The sequence below is a fragment of the Myotis daubentonii genome, chromosome 3 (assembly GCF_963259705.1).
Source record: "Myotis daubentonii chromosome 3, mMyoDau2.1, whole genome shotgun sequence".
In the NCBI taxonomy this organism is placed as follows: domain Eukaryota; kingdom Metazoa; phylum Chordata; class Mammalia; order Chiroptera; family Vespertilionidae; genus Myotis; species Myotis daubentonii.
Genome location: NC_081842.1, coordinates 54,165,853 through 54,177,932, shown reverse-complemented (window position 1 = coordinate 54,177,932; position 12,080 = coordinate 54,165,853). Strand labels below are relative to the sequence as shown.

General features: G+C 39.0%; 1 protein-coding gene and 1 pseudogene across 1 annotated transcript in view; both read left to right on the top strand.

The window, feature by feature from the left end:
* The window catches only part of PAK2 (p21 (RAC1) activated kinase 2), a 111,648-nt gene that overhangs the window by 20,119 nt on the left and 79,449 nt on the right, over window positions 1-12,080 (top strand). The window lies entirely within an intron of this gene.
* LOC132229256 (large ribosomal subunit protein uL1-like) lies at window positions 5,644-8,845 on the top strand (annotated as a pseudogene).

Genomic DNA, 12,080 nt, shown 5'->3' with positions numbered 1-12,080 from the left:
ACATGAACAAGTCAAATTGGGCTTGAGGCCAACTTGAACCTCTCCCAGTTTTCCTCATGGGAGGTAAAATGAGTGTTGATGATATGGTTCTTGTTGAAGGGGGCTTTCGGCTAGGTTTTTAGAAGCACAGAGTAGAGACTTGCCAAAAAGTTTCTTATATATACTTTCAACCATGTTACTCTGAAACTCCAACATAATTATTTGTTTGTAAATAAATAACTTGTCGCCTGGCTGTAAGTCCTTGTTTTGAGCATAATTTCTTATCTTACTGTTCACATTTAGGCAAAAATAAGCATCATTCATGCTCAGCCCCATTCTGACCCTGTAGCTTTGAACAGTCTGTGAGCATGAGCAGTTCATTATCTCTTGACTTACAAGGTCTAGGAGGTCTAAGCGTGCAGGCTGGTCTTGACTTTGAAATCTTATAATCTAGTGCAGGGGTCCTCAAACTTTTTAAACAGGGGGCCAGTTCACTGTCCCTCAGACCGTTGGAGGGCCAGACTATAGTTTTAAAAAAAACTATGAACAAATTCCTATGCACACTGCACATCTTATTTTGAAGTAAAAAAGCAAAACGGGAACAAATACAATATTTGTATTTGCATGTGGCCCGCGGGCCGTAGTTTGCGGACCCCTGGACTTTAAACATTTGTTGGTACCTCTGTATTAACAGCATTATGTCTCTGTCAGATGGATACAGAGAAGTATGAAAAGTGTTTCTTATAGAAAGAGAAGTAAAGTTAGAATCCAGCTGACTGAAGTTCAAGGAAGTATGTGTCATATTAATGGATGGGACTGTATCACTCTGGGTCTGATCAGGAAAGAAACCAAACAGGAATTTGTACATGGAAAGAATTATCCCCAGTGATTGGATCCAATCCCGGGCCGCAGACCGGCCCCAGAAGCCCCCTACCTGTCCCCCCCCCCCCTACCCCATGATTTGATCCATCCCGGGCCTCAGGCCGGCCCCAGAAGCCCCCTACCTGTCCCCCCCTACCCCATGATTGGATCCATCCCGGGCTGCAGGCCGGCCCCAGAAGCTGCCTGCCTGCTGCCCATGATTGGATCCGATCACAGGCTGCAGGCCGGCGCCAGAAGCCCCAAAAGCCCCCTGCCTGCCTGCCCCCCACCCCCACCCCATCGGATCCATCCTGGGCCACAGGCCCCAGAAGCCCCAAAAGCCCCCTGCCTGCTGCCCATGATTGGATCCGATCACAGGCTACAGGCCGGCCCCAGAAGCCGCCTGATATGGCAGTAACTCTATCAGTAAGCCCTCTGAAAGTCAGTGACATAAATGCACCAATTAAAAGACAGATTATGATGGTGAATCAAAAACAAAACCCACTTTAAATATAAAGACACATATAGATTAAAAGTAAATGAATTAAGCTGCAGCCTGTTTTGCTCAGTGGATAGAGCATTAGCCCGTGGACCGAAGGGTCCCAGGTTCAATTCTAGTCAAGGGCATGTACCTCAGTTGCTGGCTTGATCCCCAGAGCATGTGCAGGAGGCAACCAATCAATGTGTCTCTCCCTTTCCCTTCAGTCTCTCTAAAATTCAATGGAAAAATATCCTTGAGTGAAGATTAACAAAAACAAAGTAAATGGATTAAGTAACATTAAAGAGATTATAAGAAAAATATATTCCAAATTTTGTTAGTTGTTAATGGTTATGTTTAAATTATTAACAGCTAAGACATTGGGTGAAGGGTACATATAATATGCTGTAGTATTTTATAGTTTTTTTTACATGTATGAGATTATTTCAAATTAAAATATTAAAATTAAAAATTAATAAAATATTAATTCAAATGTATCTGCATTACATGAAAAATCTCCTAATTGCTTCTAGCATAATTTATTACATTGTGCTAAATTTACAAGGGTTCAATTAAAACATATCTTAATTCTAAATGATATAATAGAAAATATATAATAGTGCAGTTATAAGCACTTATCGGAAAATAAAAATTTAAAGAAGTGAATTTAAAGAAGGGATTAGCCAAAGAAAATATATGCACAACCCATGGACACAGACAACAGTATGGTGATGGCCAGAGAGAAGTGGGGGGCAAGAGCTGGGTAGAGGGGGCAAAAGGGGGGAAATAGTGACATCCTATATAGTAATAATAAAAGGCTAATATGCACATTGACTGAATGGCTGAATGACCGGTTGCTATGATGTGCACTGGCCACCAGGGGGCAGATGCTCAATGCAGGAGCTGCCCCCTGGTGGTCAGTGCACTTCCATATGGGAGTGCCACTCAGCCAAAAGCTGGCTCATGGCTGGCCAGCGCAGTGGTGGTGGCAGGAGCCTCTCCCGCCTCCGTGGCAGCACTAAGGATGTCCAACTAACAGTTTAGACCCAATACCTTGGGGGCCTAAGCCTTTAGTTGGACATCCCCTGAGGGCTCCTTGGCTGCCAGAAGGATGTCTGACTGCAAGCTTAGGCCTGATCCCCTGGGGAGTGGGCCTAAGTCGACAGGTGGACATCCCCCAAGGGGTCCTGGACTACAAATGGGCACAGGCTGGGCTGAGGGACCCCTCCCGCCCAAGTGCACAAATATTTGTGCACCGGGCCTCTAGTAAGTAAATAAAACCCTTAGAACATAAGCGTAGCAGAAATAGAAGCCGCTGCTATCACAGGGCTGAGGTAGATAGAGCACACAGGGAAGAGCCATCCTCCCTGTAGCTGGGACCCAGACCTTGTTGGAGAGAGTGTAGCTGTGGGTCACTAAATGACGAGGTCATTGTGATGATGTGTTGGTGCACCCGTGCTGACATCTGCTCTGTAGGGTTCCAGGGGGAGCTGTTCCGCAAAACTGTGCTGCAGAACCTCCCACAAAGAGAGTGTGGGGAAGTCACTGTAGAAGCCTGGAGCTGGAGGAGCCTGGTGAGCTAGCACACTGTGGAAGCAAAACTTCTGCAGTGTCTCTCCTGCGCCCTCTACTGATAAAGTTTAACATGGTGCCAGCTGGAAAAGGAAAAATACCTATAGGTCCCAGATCCATTCTCAGGGTAGGCAAAAAGGATGAATTTGGAATTGAGAGCCACTAAATCAATAACCAGCATGGGAATGGTGTTAGTGCTGTAGGAGCTCAGAGAAATAGAGATCATATCAGGTTATGACCGTTAAGAAGAAGTGCTATTTGAAAGAGTTCTTGTAAGATGAGTAAGTTTCTTTTTAACGAGATGACAACTGCTTTTCCTCCTTACAAAAACAGTACATGCTTATTTTATTAAAATTAGAATATAAATCTTTTTGTCTATTGTTTATATTCTAGAAACAAGGAAAAGGCACTCACTTTTTATTACCCATAAAGAGAACCAGTGTTAATTGTTTAACAAAACGTTACTAGGTAGTGGATGTAGTAGGGAGGGAAAGCTTTTTATGATGGTGCTTGCTGCTGCTTTTGTTTGTTTTTTTACAGAAAAAATTGGCTGAGTTGTAATAATGCTAAATAATATAAACTGCATTTTGGAACTTACTTTCTTTGGTGTTTCTATGAAATTTATTTACATAACTTCTTTAAGAAGTTTGTCAAGTAGATAATCACTAGACATTGCTTTGGGAACCTTTAAATAACCATTGGGAAGGGTTTTCTGTTGTAATCACACTGATAGAATGTTGTATCTTAAGAAGTCCATCATGCTTTTCTCTCCTTTGCTCAGATATTTTTCATACAAATTTTCATATGAAAAATATGAATGAACCCTCTTAGTAGCAGGGTTCTAGCAGACTTCATCTGGGAAACAAAATTGCAGGCTGAATCTTGCCCTTGTTGAGGTGTAGGGACTAGTCTTCCCCCAGATATCAAAAGACTACAGGATCCTCATGAAAGAGAAAGACTTTATCACACCATAGCACTGTTTTATTGGAGTTTATGCTTTAAAAATGGACAGTAATTCTAGAGGATGAAAACAAAGTTCTTGAGTGTTAGCGTACAACTGGGTTTGCATAAATGATTAGAATATATATAATGTTACACTACTTTTCAGAGAAATATCCTATACTACTACTAAATTCAGACTAGTACCTTTTGACTTGTCAGTCTTTTAACCAAGTTGTACAGAAGTCACTTGTTTGCTCTCCTATTTTAGACAAACTTAAGGGGAAAATGAAAACTTGAGTATAAGTTTAGTTTCTAAACCTTTTAGGTTCAGTCTTTGACTTAAAATAACCACTCTTCCTCTGACTGTGTATGAGCAGTTGTATAGAAAGGTTTATGGTGCGAATAAGAAATAAAATTTTATTTTTATTTAATTTTAATTAATTTAAATTTAAGTAGCTGTATGTGGCTAGGATGGCCACCCATATCAGATAGCACATTTTACAGAATGGTGTATTTATAAGCAAAAAATTGTAAAGAAAACAGATAATTTGAACATTAAGAGTACATTCTCATTCAGGGTTGGCCTGTCTGCATGATGGCACTTCATTTCCCCAAAATATCTTAATCTGGTACTATGATTTTTTTTTCCACATCACTGATGTAATTATGAAAATTTGATGAAGATCCATGTCTTCTTTTAAGTTATCTTTTAATGCATATTCCCTGGTGATGTCTGTTTCTATAACTTTATTTACACGCTAGTCTCAGTTCATTTTAGTGAGCATTTATTGAGCACACGTGTATCACGTTCTGTACTGTGTGCTAGGAGTGCAAATGTTAATAACATAAAATTGCAGTTATTAGCAGTTTAACCTAGTTGGGATTAAAGGAGAAGGTGGTAGGAATAAAGGGAAACTTGTGTTCACTTTTTTTAAAACCTCTATCTGCAATTTGATACTGTTTAGAAATATTCTTAAAAATTTTCTTACTTTAAAAACACATATATATCCCTGGTCGGTTTGGCTCAATGGATGGAGTGTCAGCCTGCGGACTGGAGGGTCCCAGGTTCGATTCCGGTCTGGGGCATGTGCCTTGGTTGCGGGCACATCCCCAGTCGGGGGGGGGGGGGGGGCGTGCAGGAGGCGGCTGATCGATGTTTCTCTCTCGTTGATGTTTCTGGCTCTCTATCCCTCTCCCTTCCTCTCTGTAAAAAAAGAAAATCAATAAAATATATTTAAAAAAAAAATAAATAAAAACACATATTTTTTTCTTAAGTGACGAGAGGTAGGTTTTGTTGTTTTTGTTTTGTTTTGTTTGTTTTGCCTCTTTGTCTCTGCCTGATTATTTGATTTCATACTCTCCTGTAAGTGGAATGCAGCCTCTGGATTCTTCTCATTACAGCATAGAGGATGATGTGGCAGCCAGCTACTCTGGATCATTCAGAATAGTTCTGTGAGGTGAAGCCTGCTTGCTCTTTGTGACCTATAGATAGTTCATGGACTATTCTTACCTCATATTTTATCCGTGGAAACTGTGCTTTCTGTTACTTATCAAGTCATAGCCATGCTTTTTCACAAATCATCTTGAAGTGGTTGAAGTGATCTGTGCTAATGCATTCATTCAACAGTTGCCTTCCATGTATGTACCAGACTGTTGAACTACGAGGGAAGTAAGGCATGCCGCCTGTAGACAGACAGTCAAGAGCCGCATGCTCCCTCAGTCTTTTCCATCTTGGTGGTGACTTGTTAAGAGTGTAGAGCTTTAAGAGGGCAGCAGCCTAGATCCCTAAATCTCCTTAAGGAGAAGAGAGAAGTTCCTCAAACTTAGTATCCACTACAGGTAAAACCTTTGTTGTATTAAGCCAGTGGTGGGGAACTGTTTTTCTGCCAAGGGCCATTATAACATCATTTGAGGGCCATACAAAATTATCAACTTAAAAACTAGCCTGCTATATTTGGTCAAACATTTAATTAACTCACCCCTAATGCCAGACCAAATGATTTCGCAGGCCTTAATATGGCCCACGGGCTGAACATTCCCCACACCTATGTTAAACCATTGAGGTTTGGGGACATGTTTGTTACCAAAGCATAATTGGCCTAATATGGAGTTGTTTTCAGTCATTTGCTGTTATGACAAGCACTACTATGAATATTATAATTTTCACATGTGCAAAGTTTTTTGGATTTATATCCAGGAGTAAAATTGCTGAGTTGCAGAATATACAGACAGATGATCAACTTTACAAGCTGATAGCAAATTGTTTTCTGAAGTAGTTGTAGCAATTTACTCTTCTAGCAGTGTTTAAGAATCTCTTTGCTCTACATTCTTGCTAACACTTAATTTTGGTCAGCCTTCTTAATTTTTGCCAATATAGAAGGTAGTAGGCCTTGTTAATGGCCTTGATTTACATTTTCACTTTTTCTTATGAGATTTGGCATGTTTTCATGTATTTAGTCACTGTAATCTATGAAGTGAAAGTTTGTGCCATTTGCTTGTTATTTATTAGGTTGTTTGTTGTTTTGCTCATTTCTTTATAGGAATTCTTTATATATTTTGGATATTTTTGTTGCAGTTACCTTTTGTTGCAGAGTTCCTGTTTTGTGACTTGTCTGTTTTATGGTGTAGAATGTGTCATATTTATCAATCTTTTCCTTTATAGAGTGCTATGTCTTAAAGATGTTTTCCTATGTAAATATATTCTCCTATATAATTTTCTAAATGTTAGAATTGCCTTTCACGTTAAATCTTTAATTCATCTGAAAAAAAATTTTTTTGATATGATGTAAAGTAAGGACCTTCCTTCATCTGGATTCTCCAGAAGGTGGAGCTTGATGGAAAAGGCTTATGTGTGTTTACATAGAAAGTACATTCCCAGGGAGCAGAAGTGTGAGAAAGGGGAGAAGCACAGAATGAGTCGTAGCCAATATGGAAGTGTAACTGCTTGCTCAGTAAGTATTATTGTATTTCCCCCTAGGAAGTTATAGAAAGTCAGTCACAGTATCATCTAGTACAGGATGAGAAAAGGACCTATTTGGTAAGTTGAGATCCATCACCGTTGGTCAGAGTTAACTCTCCTGTACTACTAGATTGCATGCGTGGGTGCCACAGTAGCCCATGGCAGGTACAGCTCAGGCATGAAGTGAGGTGTTGTTGTATTGTGCCTGCATTTAAGAGTTGGCCACACCCGCCCTTTTCTGTTTTTTGGCGGCATGAGGAATCATGTGCAGCAAAGTCTCCTGAAAGACCCTCTATGAGCCAGTGCAGGAAGTCCTGCACAGGACCAGTGCAAGAGCTGCAGATCAGCCTGAAGAACTATGACCGTTAGAAGGACAAATACTTCTCAGTCACTTTCAGGCTTAAGTCCACTCCTGCCCCAAGTTCTCAGTATCTGTTCTGAGAACTGTGACGAGGCCCAGGCCATGCATATCCCCCATGTAGACACTGAGGCGCTGAAGAAATTCGACAAGAAAAGGAAATTGGTCAAGAAGTATGGTGCCTTTTTGGCTTCATAGTCTCTAATCAATCAGAATCCTGGGCCCAGACCTGAAATAAGGCTGTCAAGTTCCCTTCCTTGCTGACCCACAATAAGAGCATGGTGGCCAAAGTCGATGAAGTGAAATTCACAAGTTCCAGATGAAGAGAAGAAGTTGTGTAGGGCAGTAGCTATTTGCCATGTGAAGATGACAGATGATGAGCTTGTGCACAACATCCACTTAGCTATCAGTTTCCTGGTGTCATTGCTCAAAAAAGAACTGGCTTTGTACATCTGGGCTTTGTACGTTAAGGAGGTCACTGGTTCAATTCCCGGTTCAAGGCACATGCCTGGATTGCAGACTATCCCTGGTGGGGAGCTTGCAGAAGACAGCCGATTGATGGTTCTCTCTTATCATTGAAGTTTTTAACTCTCTCTCCCCCTCCCTTTCTCTCTCTGAAATAAATAAAAACATATTTTAAAAAAGAAAAGTATCACGGGCAAGCCCCAGCACCTGTACTAAAGCACAGCTTAATAATCCATATTGCTACCATTAAAAATGATGATACTAATAAGTAAAAGTTGGCTACACCCAATATAGAGCTGGTAGCTGGAGTAGCAGCTTGAACAAGAGACAAATGAAGCTAAGAGGATCAGAAAAGATGTGTAAGTGGTGTGGTATCTGGTATAGGATCCAACTTCTTTAATAAAAAGTTTTTGTGTTAGAGCCTATTCACATTATTCTTCAGGAATGTCTTTGCTATTCCTAGGCCTTTGCTCTTTGTATAATTTTATAATTAGCTGTCCAATTTTTCACTAAAGACTTCTGGGACTTGATTAGGATTCCATTCGAATATACAGATTAGTTTGAGGAAATTTGTCATCTGTACAATTTTGAGTCTTTAAATTTATGAACATTAGTATTCCCATTTACTTAGATCTTCTTAATGTCTGTCTTTCAATACATTTTCCCCTTTATAAAGGTCCTAGGTCCATGGATCTCAAACTGTTCCAAGGCACTTTGGGGTGCCCCTGTGAGCTCAGAGGACCACAGGATATTTTAAATTTTAGAGGGAAATAGTGATGAACATCTGTTGGACATAGTTTGAACTTGTAGCTCTTAGGAAGTTCCAGTTTCAACATTAGGTTGTGATACATTTGATAATGTCTACTTTTCATCTGAGATGAAAAGTATGAAAATCAGTGTGGAACAAAATGTAAGACTGGGCAGGGTCTGGGGTTTCAGAGGCTGTGCAGTATCTTTGCATTATTAGGAATATATGGTATTAGAAAACATTGCCCATCAGGTGAATATTTCTCATGTATAAGTGATTAAGAAATAAAAATATTTTTTTTCAACTTATGTGTATTGCTTTTTAAAATAGTTACTAAGTGTTTAGGACATGAATGAATACTAATGAAGTTGTTTGGACCTAACTACTAAATAAATGAAACTGTTAGTAATTTCTGTTGGTTTGGAGCACTGTGAAATAATTGCTGAGAGTGAGTTTGGAACTTCTGTCCTAGGAACTTCGTAGTTTTTTATGACATTACTAGTGGCCTGATGCATGAAATTTGTGCACATTAAAAGGGAATTAGCTGAGGGAACGTCAAGGGGGGGAAAAGGAGACATATGTACTACTATTTGTAATATTTTAAGCAATAAAACAAAATTTTAAAAAAAGGGGGGGCATTAATTGGAGGAAATATTTTAATATTGCTATTGCCCTTTCTCTATAATAGAAGTGTCCTGCCAGCCCCACCCCCATTGGGTGACACCAAGACCCAGCTGGCCCCACCCATGTCAAGCCCCTCTGGGCAGGGGACACAGCCTGCTTTTTATTCATTAGATTTCTTCAGTTTATTTCATCAGTTCTAGACAATTTTCAGCTATTAATTTATCTGGTGAACCATTCTCTCATTTATTCTATCATCTCCTTCTGGAACTCCAAATAGATGTTTCTTAGGTCATTCAACCTACTCATCTTCTCTTTCAGATTTTCTGTTTGTCTCTCTGTCCTACATAATCTAGATACTTTTCCAGATACATCTCCCACTTCACAAATTCTCTCTTCCACTAAGTCTTTGCTGCTTTTTAATTCAAATGTTGGGTCTTAATTTTGAGGTATGTTTTTCTTATTGAATGTTCTGTATTGTTTTTTTCATATTTGCTTTTTTCCTGCCTGTTTCCCCTGGGTTTCTTAGATATCCTCTGTGTCAGATCATTGCACATCTGTATCACCAGTCTGTTTTGGCTAGTTATCTATCATGATACCTTTTTTTATTTTCTGAATTCTCACTATGAGGTCTTTCTTTCCTTAGAATTTTATTTTTGGTTATTATTTGAGGCCTGTGTTGAAGTTCTTTTCTCCTAGGTAGGCTATATATTTATATTTGATACTACCATTCACCAGGGAGTGCTACCAGATTCAATTAAACCAATTTGGGATTTTTTTAGATGGACTGAATTCAGATCATAAATGTGTATTTTGTTTGCAATTTCTCAGAGATTCCCTTCTGCCCAGAAGGATTTATTTCTGATTCACTGTTACTATTTATTATAGCCTTTTAGGTCCTAGCTTTATGTGGGAAGGATTCCTGTTACATTTTTAAATTTAGGGAGACTGGGTTGATTTTTCACATGTCCTCTGTGAGAGACATCACAGTGGAAATTTATGGTCTCCAGAGTTTTGTCAAAAATCCCTCAAGACTAACTGGATTAGTAAATCGCTTGCTCTCTTATTCCAGGTTTCACTTTGCTTTGGGAGCTCTATGGAAACATCCTTTCATCTTAACTAGCTTACCCATGCATTAAAAAAAAATTTAATACCCATTGTTTTTAAAGATTTGATGTTATCCAGTCCTTTATTTATTTGAGTGTGAATCTGAGTTTCATTTTTTTTCTTTATTCTTTACCAGTGCCCCAATTTTGTTTTCTATATCTCTTTCCTACTTTGCCTTTTTGGCTTTGCTATTAATAATAGGCCTGATGTTGTGAGTATTGCCACCAAATAAAATAATCCTTTCATCCTGATTGGTGAACTTTTGTTTCACAGTGTATATTATCTACCTAAGATGATTTGGGATATTAAAATTTTTTTAAAATTTGTTTTGTTTGCTTTTTTCGAGTTGGCATGTTTTTATTGATGTTTTTGTGATTAAAGGCATTTGAAGCTTTTGGGGGGAGAAGGAGGAATAAAGGCCAGTGATGTTGGGGCTCTTGTAGTTTACTGAGAGACTGTTAGATGTCTTAACAAATAGTGTTGCATTATTATATTCATATGGTATTGAAAATTCAGGCCTATTTGTTTATATAAAATGTAAGTAAAAATATAAAGCGAAATTGTGCTTTTATTTATTTATTTTTAAATTGTGCTTTTAAATCATGTTTTTTAATAGTACATGGTTTGTACTAGTTGATCCTAGTGGATTATAATAAATTTAGTAATTTCTACTGGTTGGACTGACTGGTTCCAGACACCACTCCTTTTTATATTTTTGTTGTGTATTTAACTTCCCCTGGTCTCCTTCCATAGACAGTTGCGGTATTGTTTGTCTTTGAGTCAGTCACAGTTACACAATGGGCCTGTTAGAAGAGTACAGTGTGTTTGGGGCATGCTTTTTGTTTCGCCTACTTGTTTTTCACTAAAGAGTAGAAAAAGGAAAAAGTATTTGAACAAATTTGGAGAGAGGCACTACTTATTTGTTCTTTTTTTATAAAACATTTTTGAGTAATAATGGAGCAAAATATAGGTAAGTCAATATTTTATCATGAATTGTTTTTACATTTCTCTATTGTTTCTGGCTAAATGTAATAAGTAAAGAACCTTATCACATCCTCATTTGGCACTTTTTAGGCAGTTGACAGTAGAAGCAATATACAAAAAAACACACTGCTTTATGGAACAGGATTGAAGATTAAGGCCATAAATTGGTTGTTAGGGGGAGGCTATAAATCTTTCCAAAAATATTTTTGTTAATATAGGGTAGTGGATAATGTTATCTTAGTGAAGTGCTCTTTGATAAGAGAGTTAATAAAGAAGAAGAATATTTCATCTGGGCACAGAGTGTGTATCATAAATCAGTAAAGATTATTGTCTAGTACATGCAAGGATCTATGTTAAACATTATAGAAGATAGTAAAATAGTATAGCAGTGGTGGCAGTAGTAGTAATAGCAATAGTAGTACAATCCCTGCCTTTATTTTTTTGTAATTAATTCTCACCTAAGGATATATTTCCATTGATTTTTAGAGAGAGTGGAAGAGGGAGGAAGAGGGAGAGAATCGATATGAGAGAGACAAATTGATTGGTTGCCTTCGCACACACCCCGACCAGGGCCAGGGATCAAGCCTGCAACGGAGGTACGTGCTCTTGACCAGAATTAAACCCGGAACCCTTCAGCCTGCAGGCTGACACTCTTTCCAGTAAGCTAACTGGCTAGAGCAATGCCTGCCTTTAAATTGCTTGAAGTTTTGGGTAAGAAAGACACCTAAAGTTATAATTAATGATGCAAAGTTATAATTTATTGTCAGAGGATAGTGCAGTATCTATACTAATAAAAGGGTAATATGCTAATTAGACCAGATAGACCAGATGTCCTTCCAGACATCCTTCCGGACAAAGCCACGGTGGCAGGGCCGAGGCAGAGGTGGTTAGGGGCGATCAGGCAGGCAGGCAGAGTGGTTAGGGGTGATCAGGCCGGCAGGGGAAAGTGTTTAGGGGTGATCAGGCTGCAGGGGAGGAGTTAGAGGCGATTAGGCTGCAGGGGAGC